This window comes from Chionomys nivalis, chromosome X (assembly GCF_950005125.1).
Source record: "Chionomys nivalis chromosome X, mChiNiv1.1, whole genome shotgun sequence".
NCBI classification, from domain to species: domain Eukaryota; kingdom Metazoa; phylum Chordata; class Mammalia; order Rodentia; family Cricetidae; genus Chionomys; species Chionomys nivalis.
Window position 1 is genome coordinate 16,193,250 of NC_080112.1, and position 4,422 is coordinate 16,197,671.

The window sequence follows — 4,422 nt, forward strand, 5'->3', positions numbered from 1 at the left end:
GGGCAGTGAAAGTCAACATTGTATTCAAAACATATCAATTTGACTTCAAGTCCATATATACATGTCATAGAGAAATAATTCATATTACAATATGAACCAATTTCCCTCCCTCCACTTTTAAAAATGATAGTGATGTGTACAAGTCAGAGTTTTCTTTTTTTTTTACTTATTTATTTATTTTTATTCTTTTTTAATTAAAATTTCCACCTGCTCCCCATTTCCCATTTCCCTCCCCTCCTCCCAAATATTGCCCTCCCCCCACTTCCCTCCCCCTATCCCCACTCCTCTTCTCCTCCCCCCACTCCATTCCCCCTCCCTCTCGTTACTGAAGAGCAGTCCAAATTCCCTGCCCTGCGGGAAGACCAAGGTCCTTCTATCTACGTCCAGAAAGGTGAGCGTCCAAACAAGCTAAGCTCCCACAAAGCCAGTTCATGTATTAGGATCGAAACCTAGTGCCATTGTCCTTGGCTTCTCAACAGTCTTCATTGACCGCCATGCTCAGAGAGTCCGGAATCAACCCATGCTTATTCAGTCCCAGACCAGCTGGCCTTGGTGGGCTCCCAATAAATCAGTTCCACTGTCACAGTGGGTGGGTGCATCCCTCGTGGTCCTGATTTTTTGCTCATGATCTCCCTCCTTCTGCTCCTCATTTGGACCTTAAGAGCTCAGACCGTTGCTCCAAATTGAGACTCTGTCTCTACCTCGATCCATCGCCAGATGAAGGTTCTAAGGTGATATGCAAGATATTCATCAGTATAGGATAGGGTCATTTCAGGTTCCCTCTCCTTAGTTGCCCAAGGTACCAGCTGGGGACATATTCCTGGACACCTGCGAACCCCTCAAGAGTCAAGTCTCTTGCCAACCCTAAGATGGCTCCCTTAGATAGGATATATACTTCGCTGCTCCCGTATCCATCCTTCCTATATCCCAACCATCCCAATCCTCCGAGCTCCTCCCATCCTCCCCTTCTCATATTTCTCATCCCATTTTCCCTTTGCCCCATGCCACCTCACCCGCAAGTTCCCAGTTTTTGCCCTGGAATCTTGTCTACTTCCCCCTCTCCATGCGGATGACTATATGATTTTCTTTGGGTTCACTTTCTTATTTAGCTTCTATAGGATCACACATTATATGCTTAATGTCTTTTATTTTATGGCTAGAAACCGATTATGAGTGAGTACATCCCATGTTCCTCTTTTTGAGTCTGGGATACCTCACTCAGGATAGTGTTTTCTATTTCCATCCATTTGCACGCAAAATTCGAGAAGTCATTGTTTTTTACTGCTGAGTAGTACTCTAATATGTATATATTCCACACTTTCTTCATCCATTCCTCCATTGAAGGGCATCTAGGTTGTTTCCAGGTTTTGGCTATTACAAACAATGCTGCTATGAACATAGTTGAACAGATACTTTTGTCATATCTCAGCCAGTTTCCCCTCTCTCCTCTCCTTCCAGTCCCTCACTCACATCCCCTAGTACCACTTCCAATCCAATCCTCCTCCATTTCTGCTCAGGAAAGGGTAGGTCTCTCATGGATATCAACAAAACATGGCATATCAAGTTGCAGTAAAACTAACTAAGCACCTTTCCATGTATTAAGGTTGAAAAAAGCAACCCAATACCAGGAATATGGTCTCAAAAAGCACTAAAAGAGTCAGAGACAACCCCTTTAACAAGTTTATAGAATAAATGTAAAACATCTCTTGGTGAAGAAAAGGGGAAAAACTCATTTTCTAAGTGTATAAAATACTATATAGGTTTGCTTGGGAGTTGGTGGTAAGGTGTTATGGGATCCTGTACACTGTGAATATGTGCTCCTCTCATTGGTTGATAAATAAAGCTGCTTTGGCCTATGGCAAGGCAGGAGAGAATCATGTGGGAAATCCAAACAGAGAGACAGAAAAAGAAGGGTCAAATCTGAGAAATATCAGCCAGCCTCCCATGGAACAACATATTAGCAGATCAGTAACACCACAGCCTGGTAGCTATACTTAGATTAATAGAGATGGGTTAATTTAAATGTAAGAGCTAGCTAATAATAAGCCTGAGCAATCAACCAAACACTTAAAATTAATATTAAGTCTCCGAGTGGTTATTTTAAGAGCAGTTGCAGGACTGGGCAGGATGAAAAGCCTCCACTTGCTGTCACCACGGTGCTCCATCTTTAGCCAAAGTCAGAGCCAGCAGTTTATAATGCCACGAAGCTCTTCTCGGTGCAGTGGTGGGGATGGTAAGGAACCCCAGACCATTACACAGCTCACAAAGCAGGTCTAGAGCCTTAAGAGGAAGATTCGGAAGTTTGAAGAAAAATTTGAGCAAGAAAAGAAGTATTGGCCCTCACACGGAGACAAGACTTCAAATCCTAAGGTTCTGAAGTGGATGAATGATTTGGCTAAAGGATGCAAACAGCTCAAAGAACTAAAGCTAAAGCTGTTGGAAGAACGAGGGAGTACTCGCAAATCTCCCAGAGAAACCCGCCCTGTGAACAGCCGCCAGTGCCCAGAGAAAATGACAAGTTAGAAGCTCTGGGTCCTGAGCCAAGCTCCTCTGGAGAGGAGACTTCAGATGCTGTGGTGATGGAGAAGAGAGACCAGACTCCTTCCCAGGATGATGTCAAGGTAACTAAGCAAGATAAGAACCTCATAAAGCCTCTTTATGGACTGATGCAGGATTATCAAGCAAATCTTGTCAACACCATCCCTGATCCCAACAATTGAGGAAAAGGACTCTGAAGAGGACTGTCCACAGAGAAGCCAACAACCTTCTTTACCAGATTCAGTGTCCCGCCTTCCTGTTGGTGATACCTCACCTCCTCTGAGACAGAGCCTATGAGGACCCTCCTACCAGATGAAAAGAAAGGGGGGAAGCAACCAGATCTCTTCATGTCCAACTTAGGAGAGGCCGCTATGCCAGTCCTTCTTGACCATCTCCGAGAAACTAGGGCTGACAAGAAGAGGCTACAGAAAGCCCTGCGAGAATTTGAAGAACACTTGTTCAAACAGACAGGAAGAAGTCCACAGAAGGAAGACAGGATGCCAATGGCGGATGAGTACTATGAATACAAGCACATAAAAGCCAAACTGAGTCTGCTAGATGTCCTCATCAGTGAGCAGGATGTGACCAAAACTATTTGAGGTTTGGCTCTGATCAGTTCCACCCAAGACAAAGTCAAGTTCATTTTCCTCTATTGTTCTTGCTAAGTAGTTTTGATGTACTGAAAACTGAGCACTTTAGAGATAGCATTAGCTCTTTATACAAAGGAAGAGCTAGTGTGATCATACACGAGAAGGGGTTTAAATAGGGAAATAGTAGGTAATATTGGGATTGGCAAAAGCATTCACCTACTCCACACAAAACTGAAATCCACAGTCAAATGTAATTGTCTCAAAAAAAAATCTACTATCTTGTCAAACTTAACATCATACATAGGCAGACTATCTGCTAGGGAAGGTTTACTAGTGCCCAAAGATTGACTTCATTGATGTATGGAAAAGAGCAGGGTTTAAATTAACTGCTGAGACAAGGAAAACTTCTGCTCTTCATCCAGGGTGGGAAAAAAATCAGCTGATAAGAAGATAATTTAGTCAGGCGGTGGTGGCGCACACCTTTAATCCCAGCACTTGGGAGGCAGAGGCAGGCAGATCTCTGTGAGTTTGAGGCCAGCCTGGGTCTATAAGAGCTAGTTCCAGGACAGGCTCCAAAGCTACAGAGAAACCCTGTCTTGAAAAACCAAAAAAAAAAAAAAAAAAAAAAAAAAGGTAAGTTAAACGACACAACATCCACTACCTTGTCCTGTATGTCTGTAGGCATTCTAAACACCCTAAAGTACACCCGACTGTGTCACTAACCTCTTACTTCTACATGAAACTAGTGCGTTATCTGATCTATTATTTGAAAACTTACATTTCTGGTTACCAAAGTTCATTTGGATGGCATGTACTTTGTAAATTATCTTTGCCTATAACTGACAAATATTTATATTAAAATAAAATATTAAAAATTAAAAGAAAGAAAAGCCTCCATTTACAGTAAGGCTTGGGTTTGAAGCATAACACTAAAGAATCATTAACATATGTCGCTCTGTGTTAGTCTCTTGAACAATCTATTCCTTACCGCCTAAGGACAAACTCTTTTGATACTAGTGCCCCTTTTCCCTACTCTATCTTAGATTTTCTTACACTGGGCTCTTCCACAAGACCGTGAAATTCTTTTCCTGTCCTTATGCAACAAAAACTGCCATCAAATACCCTGTGTACCCAAGAATCGCCTTGAACATCTGATTCTGCTGCCTTTACTTCGCAAGTAAGTAAGTTACTAGGTAGGAATCCTAGCGTATGTCACAATACTTGGCTTTATGCAACACTTAGCATCTACCTCAGGGCTTTGTGCATGGTAGACAGGTACTCTACCAACTCAGCA

The 4,422-nt window shown here is 42.6% G+C and overlaps 1 pseudogene; it reads left to right on the forward strand.

Moving 5' to 3' along the window:
* Nucleotides 1-2,127: 2,127 nt before the first annotated feature.
* LOC130867497 (protein FAM13C-like) lies at nucleotides 2,128-3,137 on the forward strand (annotated as a pseudogene).
* The last annotated feature ends 1,285 nt before the right edge of the window (nucleotides 3,138-4,422 follow it).